General features: G+C 45.0%; 1 long non-coding RNA gene across 1 annotated transcript in view; it reads left to right on the top strand.

Moving 5' to 3' along the window:
- LOC147997606 (uncharacterized) overlaps nt 1-1,760 on the top strand; it is an 18,447-nt gene extending 16,687 nt beyond the window's left edge. The window contains exons 2-3 of the long non-coding RNA XR_015647667.1: nt 434-631; nt 1,532-1,760. This is a non-coding gene — a long non-coding RNA (uncharacterized LOC147997606). The remainder of the gene's footprint in view (nt 1-433; nt 632-1,531) is intronic.
- Nucleotides 1,761-13,381: the final 11,621 nt, after the last annotated feature.

Here is a 13,381-nt window from a genome sequence, read left to right as displayed (position 1 = left end):
AACTGAGCTAAATCCCCAACCCCAGTACTATGTTTCCGCCCCCCCCTTTGGTTTACATTCAATCTCTCTCTCTCTCTCTCTCTCTCTCTCTCTCTCTCTCTCTCTCTCTCTCTCTCTGTGTGTGTGTGTGTGACAGGGGAGGGTCGGCCAGTTGTCCCTTCCATTATAAGCAAACTGAAGGTATCAATTGGTCAGCTGAATAGTTCTCTGCTTTCCATTGTTCTCACCATCTCTCCAGTCGTATTTTTTATAAATATTGAATATTAAATATATGTGTGTGTGGGGGGGGTGTGGCTGTGTGTGCATGAGTTCCTAGGTACGAACCTGAGGGAGGGAGGGAGGGAGGAGGGAAGGAAGGGAGGGAGGGAGAGGAAGGAAGGTCGACCAGTCAGCCTCCTTTCTTTTTTAAAAGTTATTTCCTCTTCTTTTCCAGAATTATTTATTTTGTGACTATGAGTACACTGTAACTATCTTCAGACACACCAGAAGAAGGCCTCATCCCATTACCGATGGTTGGGAGCCACCATGTGCTTGCTGGGGATTGAAAACTCAGGACCTCTGGAGGAGCGGCCAGGGCTCTTAACGCTGAGACATCTCTCCAGCCCTCTTTTTCCAGTTTTAAATAAGCCTCGTTAGTTGAGCGATCTGGGGAGTTGCTTTTCTTTCCAATTTGTGTGTGGGGGGGGGCAGCAATGGATCCAGTATCCAATTCCCCTTTCTCTCGATAACATCTTATTACAGTAAGATGGCTCGATTTCATTTGCAATTACTTTCTTATTCTAGACGAAGGTTGATGAATAAATCTTCTTGTCGCTCCATGAAGGAGGGAATAAAATAATATTTGGCTAGGTCTATATTCCTTCATTTTTATTTCTCTTTGTTTCTTGTCCTTTCTTTAAAAGAAAGAGGTCAACAAATCGGTGTGTACCACCACCACCACCACCACCACCACCACCACCACCACCACCACCACCACCACCACCACCACCGAGTTGTAGGGATCCATTATGGGCCCCTGTCTGTCTGCCTGTCTGATTCATTCGTGTTTATTTAAACGTCCTCCAATGATGGTTGTGCAGTGAAAGAAATGCGTGCCCGAGCTCGAGCTCGTGCGCAAACACACACACACACACACACACACACACACACACACACACACACACCACACGGGGGGGGGCAATGGGGGGTGAGGAGGAGGAGGAGGAGGAGGAGGATGAGGAGGAGGAAAGCTTGGGTTGGGTGGTTTGAGGATTTGAAGGTTTAGCCCTGCAATGTTCCTTACAACTTAAAAACTTTGTGACACACAAAGCGATATTCATTTTCTCCTTCTACTTTTCACTCTGTAGACCAAGATGGCAGACTATATCAGCCTTTGTGGAATGTGACCTTGTATTGCTTTGCCCTACTCTGCTCTGCTCTGCTCTGCTCTGCTCAACTTAACAGACGTGTTTTTGCTTTTGTTTATGATTTTTGCTTGCTTGCTTGCTCGCTCGCTCCCATGACTTGACTGTGGTTTCCCTTTCTATTACAGCACGGTGACCAGACTGCCTTGGGGTAATCAGAAAGGAGGCCAGAAGCAGTCTTTTTCTGACGCACTGAGACTACATACCAGCCGATTTGGAGGAAAAGATATCCCTCTCTCCCTCCCTCCCTCCCTCCCTCCCTCCCTCCCTCCCTCCCTCCCTCCCTCCCTCCCTCCTTGACCCATTTTCCCTCTTTCCCGATACACTCAATAAATTTAAAGTAAATCAATGAATCAAGTCTCTAGTAATTTATTTGTTGGGATTTATTTGTTGGAAATTATCCCTCCACACCTTCGCCCCTCCCCCCACCACTCGAGGATGTCTCCCTGGGGGGGGCGGGGGGTTGGGTGGACTCGTGTAGGCATACCTCTCCTCCCTTGGCTTTCCGGTCCACTTCGCTCCAGCATACCTAACTCTTTGGAAATGGTAATAGAGTTCATGACACACCCTCACAGAGAGAGGAAGAGTCCGATCGTTCACTGATTCGCTCTCACCCAGCCTCGCCCTGACAGCTCAGGCATGTCTAAATCCGAATGTGGGCAATATTTACATGACTTGACTTGGTGCTTCTAACTTTTTCTCTCTCTTTTTTTTTTTTTTCTTCTTTAGTATTTTTTTCTTTACCCTACAAACAGCACACTGCAGCTGTCTTCGGACACACAGCAGATCGATCCCATAACAGAGGGTTGTGAGCCACCATGGGAATAGAACTCAGGACCTCTGGAAGAACACAGTCAGAACTCTTAACTGCTGACTCCATTATTTCCGATTAATGTTTAATGTTTATTTTATTTTATTTTATTTTATTTTCGGAGCTGGGGACCGAACCCAGGGCCTTGTGCTTCCTAGGCAAGCGCTCTACCACTGAGCTAAATCCCCAACCCCAATGTTTAATGTTTAAATAAATAAACCTTGTAAAGAAATTAAGCATCTTAAAACCATAGGCATGTGCATCCCCTCCTCATTCGTTCATTCCCTCGCTCATTCATTCATTCATTCATTCAGACAGACAGACAGACAGACAGACAGACAGACAGACAGCAACCAAAGTCTAGCCTTTAACAAAGCAAGAAAGCATACCCTGCGGGACGCACAGATGAATTCCTGAGGCTTACCCTGCAGAGCTTACATGAGGCTTAGTAAAGGACTGACCTGACAACAGCTACCTACATACGTTGAAAAGTCTACCTGGTATTGACGGATGATGACAAACTGTATGTGTGATACAAAACTGTATGTGTGGTTCCCCTTATAACTCATCTCGAAGAGCCCAGCTGTTGGGGCTCGTTCTTTTGGGGGGAAATGGAGGCTTTTCATCTTTCCCAAAGCTCCTCCTAGATCCTTTCTGTCCATCTGTCCATCCGTCCGTCCGTCCGTCTGTCCGTCCGTCCGTCCATCAAATTCTACCCTAGGCCTGCCCTTAGGTTGGTGGTCGTCCATTGAGTGCTAGTGACTTCTGACTTGTCTCTGTCTTCCCCTCTGAGAACTGTATTTAGATCTGATGCAGGCACGCAGGCAGGCAGGCAGGCAGGCAGGCAGGCAGGCAGGCAGGCAGGCAGGCCCTCCCTCGTTTTGAAACAGACAGACAGACAGACAGACAGACAGACCAAAGGGTCAATGACTGACTGCACTTAAAGGGGCTGTTGACTCCTCTTTGGAGTTACCGCTGTTTAAAACTTGCTTGATAAAATAAAGTCATCGAATCCAAACTACGCAAAGGGGACACTATAACAAATTACGACTGCTTGTGTATATAGAAAACAGGGTTTTTCTTTCCCTTATTCCATTATGTATGTTTGCTTTTCTTCAAGAATAAAACCGGCTAGGTGGTGCCTCGGAGACTTTATTTTTTTCCCCCCAGGAGTCCCTTCGGGCCCTGCCAGCGGGAGCCTGGACCTCTGAGGCCAGAGAGGGTGTGCTGTATCCCCGGCTCGCTCCCTCCCTCCTGGGATCAATCTAAAAAATGGACAGTTTTGGACACAAGCTTAAGTAATGTTCAGCTCATTCATGCAAGAGAGGTGTAGGAAGGACAACACCCCCACCCCCACCCCCACCCCCACCCCTACCCCCACCCGACCAAATAATACCCTAACCAATAAAAACTAGCTCCTTACTCCTCCGCCTGAGGATTTCTGCGGTCTCATGGTTTGTTCTTGGTTGTTGTTGTTGTTGTTGTTGTTGTTGTTGTTGTTTTGTTTTGTTTTGTTTTGTTTTGTTTTGTGTTTTTCAGACTTTAAGACAAATGTAGGGGTTGGGGATTTAGCTCAGTGGTAGACCGCTTGCCTAGGAAGCACAAGGCCCCGGGTTCGGTCCTCAGCTCCGAAGAAAAAGGAAGAAAAAAACAAAAACAATAAGACAAATGCTTGTTGTGATTCTCATTTCATTTCAAGGCTGCTATTCTCTAAATCAGAAGGACTCCCTTACAATTCTTCATGGGTAAACTTGCTTTACATCCCTGACATCAACAACAAAAAGAATTCAGAAAGTGGTGATGGACCAATCTGTTTGGGTGTTTCTTGCCTGCTTGACCTTGACTCGCACAAGAGAGCATAGAGAATAAAATAAAGTAGGTGGATGGAGAGATGGCACCGTCGTTAAGAGCACTGATTGCTCTTACAGCGGTCCTGAGTTCAATACCCAGCCAACACATGGCGGCTTGCAACCATCTGTAATTGTCAATCATGCCCTCTTCTGGGGTGTCTGAAGACACCTACAGGGTACTCGAATAGACATAAAACAAACAAACAAACAAACAAATCTTTAACAATTAAAAACAAAAAGAATAAAATAAAGCGAAGGACCCGCCTTGGAGACCTGCCCGGTATTGCTCCAGAGTCTACTTTTTAAAACACAGAGATAGGGGTTGGGGTTTTAGCTCAGTGGTAGAGTCCTTGCCTAGCAAGCTCAAGGACCTGGGTTCAGTCCTCAGCTCTGGGGGAAGAAAAAAAATACACACACACACACACACACACACACACACACACACACACACACACATATAGATAGATAGATAGATAGATAGAGAGAGAGAGAGAGAGAGAGAGAGAGAGAGAGAGAGAGAGAGTTTGACAGCAATAAAAAACAAAACAAAACCACTTTAAAATACAGAGATGTAAGGATACTCAGAGGGCTCAGAGGAAGCAACCAAGTGTTTGTTATATGGGTGCCAACAATATGGTTCATCTCTTCTTCTCTTCCACGTGGCATGGTGGCCAAGGTGGTGGGGAAACCACACAGTGAAAGGAATTGAACTACAGCACACAAGCAAGTCTCCCTCCCAGACATGAATAAAACTGAAATTAGGCTAAATGTACAATGAAAGGAAGCCAGGTGTTCGTGCATGTCTTTATTTCCATCATTCAAGAGGCAGAGGTGTTTAGAACTGTGTCTCTGTGAGATAGAGGAAGGCAGGCAGGCAGGCAGGCAGGCAGGCAGGCAGGCAGGCAGGCAGGCAGGCCTGATCTAGGTACTGATTTCCAGGTCTATGTGCAGACACCCCTGACTCAAATAAAGGAGTGAAAAGGAAAAAAAATACAATTCACCTGGAAGGGTCAGCCAGCCATCAGATGCAGTGAACTAGAAAATTGGGATTCTCAACTGAGGCCTGTTCCCTCCCTCCCTCCCTCCCTCCCTCCCTCCCTCCCTTCCTTCCTTCCTTCCTGGCTTACAGACAGCCAGGTCCAAGCCCAAAAGAGTCCAGCAAGGAGCTTAGAGACTATGAGAGAGTGCACAGGTGTTCTAGGGAGGAATCAGCTCACCACCCAGCATCCCCATTTGGGTTCTTGTGCAATCGACACAGGGAGATTGACAATCTGGAATTTAGTGAGAAATCAAACAAGGGACACAGAATGCAAAATATTTATTTACACAGCAAGTGGGTCAGTTGGATTAGCAAGCTAGGACACCCACCCCCGACCCCATCCCAGCCCCCTACCACTGCCGGGTCTCCTTCCTTGTTATCCCTTTCTCATGCCTCCCTCAATATGGGCACACAGGACCAGGAACATGTTTCTCTCAAAAACGCGTTTTCTGCTGTGAACTCAGTCTGGCAGAGAGTGAGTGGGTGAAGGATCCCTAAAGACCAGAGGGTTTATTAGAGGAAGGCTACCTCACAGTGTTCTTCACACCAGGAACAACAACAACAACAACAACAACAACAACAACAACAACAACAACAACAACAGCAGCAGCAACAGCAACAGCAACAATGAATCAACAAATGGTGGACAGGAGATGAGCAGGGATGCTGGGGGGATGGGAGGGAGGGTAGGGCTGGTGAATCTGCACCTCCCTGAAGGTCTGCCTGTGAAATACTGGTTGATATATGCCTAGTTGAGGACAATATTCCCCTCTCCTGTGGTTTTCAATGGGAGATGACTTCATTGCCAGAGACTATGGAATTGTTTCCATTTTCCCCTTCAAGAACTGTGTTTAGATCTGTTACAGACAGGCTCTGGGTTTTGAAACAAACAAACACACACACACACACACACACACACACACAACGAGAGAGAGAGAGAGAGAGAGAGAGAGAGAATAGAGAAAAACAGAGACAGACACAAGAGAATTTGATCTCTCTCTCTCTCTCTCTCTCTCTCTCTCTCTCTCTCTCTCTCTCTTTCTCTCCCCCTCCCCCCTCCCCTAGTTTCTCAGACTGGGTTTCTCTGTATTCGTCTGTAGGGCGGGAAGGACTGAAACTCTCAGATTCACCTTTCTCTGCCTCCCTAGTGCTGCTTTGATGGTAGTTTGGGGAGATTGGGATAGGAAGTAAAGCTTGAGTGCTGATATCAAAGCCTCCCCTCCCCCACATGCATGCATGCATACACACACACACACACACACACACACACACACACACACACCCCTACCTGTCTCCTTCACACAGTTATTAAAAACTTTTTAACTGTGATCTAGAAAGTGTCTAGATCATAGCTTCAGAGTCAGCACATCCTCTCCATACAGAAGACACTGACTGACTGACTGACTGACTGACTGACTGACTGACTGACTGACTGACGGACGGACGGACGGACACACACACACACACACACACACACACACACACACAAATACATATTTATATATTTAAAATGATGCTTAAAAAAAACCCGTCTTCCTGTATAACGGAGGTTTAAAGGGAATCTGGCTGACAGCACGTTTTTGTGGTGTTTTAATTCCTTTTTTTTTTTTTTAACCAAATAGGAGGGAGATCTGTTGTCCCTTTTATTAAAAGCCAAAGTATTAAGTGGCGAGCCGATGTTTCAACTTTCACCATTCTGTTCCTTTCACCAAAAAGAGGGGTTCTTTGGCTTTTCCTTTCCTTTTTGAAACAAAACGAAAGGAGGAGCTCGACCAGTTGGCCTAGCTTCCCTGTTCCTTTTCCCTCTTCCATGGTATGCTCGATGAAATAAAGTAAACAAATGAAGTTTCTAGTTATGTATTTGTTTGGGAGACCGAACTATCTCTCAAGAGAGAGTTGCGGGTGTTGGGGATTTAGCTCAGTGGTAGAGCGCTTGCCTAGCAAGCGCAAGGCCCTGGGTTCGGTCCCCAGCTACGGAAAAAAAAAAAAAAAAAAAGAAAAAAAAAAAGAAAGAAAGAAAGAAAGAAAGAAAGAAAGAAAGAAAAGAAAAAAGAAAAGGAAAAAAAAAACGAGAGAGTTGCATCTCCCCGCCGCCCCCCACACAAGGCCTCCTCCCTGTATGTGGGGGAGGGGAGGGGTGGACAGGAGCTAGCTGAGAGGGGGTGGGGTGGGGCGGGGCTGGAGAATATGCAGGTTCCTGAAGGTCAGTCGGGGAAGTACTGCTGCTGCCCTAGCACGCTTCAGTGCCTCTTTAGAGTTTAGAGTTTTCTAAAGTTTTCTGCCTGAAATCAGCGAGTGATGATTTCACTGTGAAATGATGTCTGATCATCGCTCTCGCTGTCCTGTCAGGGCTCCGGCTCCTGGCAAATGTCTGACTGAAGGAAACCTTAGTTAGACTCACACCCAGCTGTTTGGAAATGGTAATGGAGTTGATAGCACACCCTGGGGGAAAGAGGCAGACTCCCTTTTTGCTCACTCTCAATTCCCAGCCTCGCCCTGCCAGCTCGGGGATTTCTAAGTAAGGGTGAATCTGGACCATATATGTACAGGGTTGGCGTTTCTGATTCATGTTTAATGTTTAGTTAAATAAAGCTTGTCAAGGGCTGGAGAGATGGCTCCGAGGTTAAGAGCACTCACCGCTCTGCTCTTCCAGAGGTCCTGAGTTCGATTCCACAGAAACCACATGGTGGCTCACAACCCTCTGCAAAGGGATATCCCATGCACTCTACTGCCCTGTGTATGTGAAAAGGGCTTTAGTGTACTCAATGTAAGTGAAAATAAATAAGTAAACCTTTAAAAGAATGAAACAAAATGAAGCTTGCAAAGAAATTGAGCATCTTAAAATGCCAGGCACGTTTATCCGCTCCTTTTATTTTATTTCGTGTGTGGATCACATAACCACAGAGGTGGTTCCCCTTCCCTTAACCTCGACAGCCCAACTGGGACAGAAGTGCAAACTATCATCTACCTATCTGGGAGTGGAGTGGTTGGATACAGGGAGATGGAGCATTTGCAGTTAGTAAAGTTCTGATGTCGGTTTTATTTCCTTTCATTTTTGGATAGATATCGGGAGCCTTTTTTTTTTTAAGTACAAATTTTGTTTTCTGTGCAACATTCTGATCATAGTTTCCCATCGCAAAGCTCTTTCCAGATCCTTCCTCCCCATCCACCACCCCGTACTAACCCAGGCCTGCCCTTAGATGTGGTTGATGCATACCCAGGTGAGTCTCCATTGGAGAAAGGACGATATTCCCATCTCCTATGACTGTCAATGGCCGATGACCTAAATGCCAGTGACTTCGGACTTGACTCCATTTTCCCCTCTGAGAACTGGGTTTGGATCTGTTGAACGCAGGCAGGCCCTCGGTTTTGAAACAAACAAACAAACAAACAAACAAACAAACAAACAAACAAACACACCAAAAAATATTTAAAGCAGGCAACAACTGCCTGCACGCCAAGAGACTGTTGACTCCTCTTTGGAGATAGTACGATGTGAAACTTGCTTAATACAGTAGAGTCCACACAACACAAAGGGAACACTTTAACAAATTATGAAGGAGAGAGGGGGGGTATGTTTATCTACCTCCTCTTGTTTCTCAGACTAGAGATTTCATCTTCCTCTGTCTCTCGAGTGCTGGTGGCTTTGCTGCTGGTTTGGGGGGGGGTTGGGATAGGGATAGGAAGAGAAAAGGCTTGAGTGCTGATTTTAAAGCTCTCTCTCTCTCTAAAGCTCTCTCTCTCTAAAGCTCTCTCTCTCTCTCCCCCCTCCTTCTCTCTCTCTTTACACACACACACACACACACACACACACACACACACACACACACACACACACACACTGGAGAGGAAGACAGGAAGACCTATCTAGATGCAACGTGAAGAAGGCCTATGTCAGATGAGTTAATGGCTAGGGAACTGTTAGCTGGCTAGTCTGCCATTTTGTTGCAGTTGCTAGTATTATAAGGACACTTTCTCATTGGTTGTTTCTGCTGTTGCTGCCAGAATTCATTACATATTCTGTTAGGCTCTTCTGTGTGATAACACACTCAGAAACCGAACACTGTAGGAGTCAGTCTAACTGCTTTCTTTGTTGTCTAGTTACCCGCAATAATCTTGGACCTGAACTGAACACCCAGCAGCACTTCCCGCACCCACCCATGTATAAGCTTTTATAACCTGGACCACCAACACTAGAGCGACAGGGCAGACAGAGACTATTTGGAACCGGACTTCCATTTTGAGTTTTTGTTTGTGTTCTTGTTTTTTTCTCCTGTCCTGTCCTGTCCTGTCCTGTCCTGTCCTGTCCTGTCCTCTCTGTCTGTCTGTCTGTCTGTCTGTCTGTCTGTCTGTCTGTAAATCCACACATATAGTTCTTTCCACATCTTATATCTCAAAACAAATAATGCTTGCTGTGATCCTCATTTCATTCAAGGGTACTACTCTCTAGACCAGAGGAGCCCCCTTACAATTCTCCACAGGTAGTGATGACCGGAGTGTTCAGTGCGACTAAGCAGGAATTATATGGTTGCCGCCATTATGCTTGATCTTACCGAAGGTAGGGTTGCGGGGCATGGTTGCCACGATGGCGACCAGTAGACCGTGATTGAGGAGACGGAACAATAATTAACCTACAATTCTCCCTCTCGGTCAACTGTTTCTCTGTCACTCTCTGTCTCTCTTCCCTCCTTCCCTCCCCCGTCTCTCAGACCTGAATGAGCATTGGAACTAAAGTAAATGTACATGTGAAAAGAAGCCAGGTGTGGTGCTGCATGTCTTTGATTGCATCACTTGAGAGGTGAAGGTGGGTAGAACTCTGTGAGCAGGCTGCAGACCTGATCCAGGTACTGATTTCCAGGGCTTTTGTGCAAAGACCCCTGACTCAACTAAAGAAATGAGGAGGAAAATAAAGAAACAGATACAATTAACTTGGAATAAACCAAACAAACTAAGAAAAAGGAAAGGCAGTAATGGAGTGGCCTGGCTTACAGAGGAGGGGCAGACATTTATCTGCCATTGCCTCCTCGGTTGAACACACAAACACACGCATGGGGGAGGGGGAGAGACAGAGACAGAGAGAGACAGAGAGACAGAGAGAGGAAGAGAGACAGAGACAGGGAGACAGAGAGAGAGACAGACACAGAGAGAGAGAGACAGACAGACAGAGACAGAGAGACACAGAAAATTCGATCTCTCTCTCTCTCTCTCTCTCTCTCTCTCTCTCTCTCTCATCACAGGCTGAGCTCAGGGACAGTGAGTTCCACACTCACTCAGAGAAAAACTCTGTCTCCAGTCACCCTCACCCACACGCCTTCAAAATGATCCATTGTACTATTTTAGATTTATGTCTGAGAGCCTCTCCCTCCGCCTCCTCCTGTTACGTTGTAGAAACGTTTAATCCCAAACAGGGCTTCTCTCCTACCCTGCCTTGATGATTCTGTTCCTGGATAAAAGATACACAAGCTTTATTATCTACAGGAAGCCTTAAATAGCACTAGAAGACCTGGGCAGGCAGATATCTACCCTCTAGGTTGTTAGTTTTGGGGGTTTTGTTTGTTTGTTTGTTTTTGTGTTTTTTGTTGTTGTTTTTAATTTTTTTAGATTTGTTTTTTATTTATCTGAGTATGCTGCAGTTATCTTCAGACACACCAGAAGAGATCAATCAGATCTCATTACAGATGGTTGTGAGCCACCATGTGGTTGCTGGCAATTGAACTCAGGACGTCTGGAAGAGCAGTCAGTGCTCTTAACCGCTGAGCCATCTCTCCAGCCCCTGTTGTTGTTTTTTGTTTTGGTCAAAAACCTGGATTCTCGGGGTTGGGGATTTAGCTCAGTGGTAGAGCGCTTGCCTAGCAAGCGCAAGGCCCTGGGAAGAGCAAGGTCCCCAGCTCCGGAAAAAGAAAAGAGGAAGAAAAAAACAAACAAAACAAACAAAACAAAAAAAAACCCTCTGGATTCTCAGGAGCTGTGTGGTGTGTCCTCTTATGTTCTGGTGCCCTCTTCTGGCATGCAGACATATAGGAATCAGAGAGAGCCCACATTTTTGTCCAGGAACAAACAAACTGCCAAACTGCCAAACAAACAACAAAGGATTGTAGGTTTTGACTGGCTCTGTAGGTTTCAGAGAAAGGCAGGGCAGACCTCTGTGAGTTTGGGACTAGACTACTCTACCGAGCAAGTTCCAGGGAGGGATTCCACAGGAGCACAGTGGACTGGACAAAATTTTGACTTTGTAATTTTATTTTTTGCCCAATTGGGATTTATGATTTGATTGTCACAAAACTTATACCTTTCATTTTATTTTATTTTCGGCCAAAATTTCATTTTCAGTTTCACTTCCGATTTAACTTTTAATTTCTTGTCGCGCTTATGTTCGGATCGAGTTAATTCTCTGGGGAGCTGTGCCCTTGCCACTGGTGCTGGCAGAAGGGGATCCCGAGATCTAGAGGTTCTGTGTGGTGGGCTGTGTGGCAGAGGAAAAAAATGAAATTAAGAACATATATAAATCTATGGATTTGTATAAGGAGAAACGTATGGTATGGTGGGAAGATGTAAGGGAGAGAAAAATAAAAAATAGATAGATAGATAGATAGATAGATAGATAGATAGATAGATAGATAGATAGATAGAGTGATTCATGCTCCCAGCCTCCTATGTACAGAGTTCCCCGAGGCGTTTTTACTCGCCAAATAAAGACTGCGGTGTTTCCCAACACACCATGTGAATGTCCGTGGCTGTCGAAATTATTTCATTTATGTTTTTCACGTTTGTCGTCCGTGTCACTTCAAGGCCATTGTGACTTCAGTCTTGTTATTGATTCATATATGCTTTCTATTTCTTTTCATTTTTCAAAACCTTTTTGTCTAAATTGTATTTGTCATTCACCTTGATTTAAACATTTATTAAAGTCCAGTTTGCCATTTATTCGTATTTACTCGTATTTTATTATTATTTTATAAATTTATTCCATCATTTCGTTTCAGTCGTCTATATTTGCCCTTCATCTCGTTCCCGCTTTTCTTTTTTTCTTTTTTCTTTTTTCTTTTTTCAGAGCTGGGGACTGAATCCAGGGCCTTGCATTTGCTAGGCAAGCACTCTACCACAGAGCTAAATCCCCAACCCCGTCGTTCCCACTTTATGTCTGTTAACATTTAATTGTTTTATCTCCCTTGTCCTTCTGTGTCCCTCGTCTTAATTTCTGCTTTATTGTTTTCTTTTTTTTTTAAATTTATTTATTTAACGCATGTGAGTACACTGTAGCTGTCTTCAGACACACCAGAAGAGGGCATCAGGTCTCATTACAGATGGTTGTGAGCCACCATGTGGTTGCTGGGATTTGAACTCAGGACCTCTGGGAGAGCGGTCAGTGCTCTTAACCGCTGAGCCATCTCTCATCCCATCTGTTTTATTGTTTACATCGCACTTACTCTGTTTTTATGGCGATCTATTAACTTTTTCCATGTCAGTCGTCGGTATCTGTTGATCACCTTGATTTTTTTTTCTTTTTCTTTTTTTTCGGAGCTGGGGACCGAACCCAGGGCCTTACTCTTGCTAGGCAAGCGCTCTACCACTGAGCTAAATCCCCAACCCCGATCACCTTGATTTTTGTTTTATTGTTTATTCACATTGACTCTTTATTCATTATTATTTTTAAGTAAAATAAAATAAATAAAATTTAAATATGGTAAAAATATTTGTTAAACAGATATTAAAAGGGAGGTCTACAGCAGATTTTTAAACTAACGGGCACACACACACACACACACACACACACACACACACACACACACACACAAATTTCTCCCAGAGGTCCTGAGTTCAATTACCAGCAACCACAAGGTGGCTGACAACCATCTGTAATGGGATCTGATGCTCTCTTCTGGTGTGTCTGAAAATAGCTACAGTGTACTCTTACGCATAAATAAAATAAATAAATCTTTAAAAAAAATAAAATAAAATATGAGGTTGGCTCTCTTTGCTCCTCTCTTTGCTCTTTTGCTCTTCCTCTCTTCCTCTTCCCCTTTGTCCCTTCTCTCCCCATTCCCCTCCCAAATTCTCTCCACGTGCTCATGACTGGCCTTTACTCTCTTCTTCTACCTTTCTTCTCTCATTAAACCTCTCCGGGGAGGGAGGGGTGTGTGTGAGTGGGGGGAGGGGGAATGAGGTTGACCAGTCTTCCTGTGTAACAGAGGTTTAAAGGAGGCTGGTCGACAAAACGTTTTGTGGTTTTTATTCTCTCTCTCTCTCTCTCTCTCTCTCTCTCTCTCTCTCTCTCTCT

Source organism: Rattus norvegicus, unplaced genomic scaffold, assembly GCF_021556685.1.
Source record: "Rattus norvegicus strain SHRSP/BbbUtx unplaced genomic scaffold, alternate assembly SHRSP_T2T unassigned-0000110, whole genome shotgun sequence".
Lineage (NCBI taxonomy): Eukaryota > Metazoa > Chordata > Mammalia > Rodentia > Muridae > Rattus > Rattus norvegicus.
Note: the sequence above shows the minus strand (reverse complement) of the source record. Positions and strands in the feature narration are given on the sequence as shown.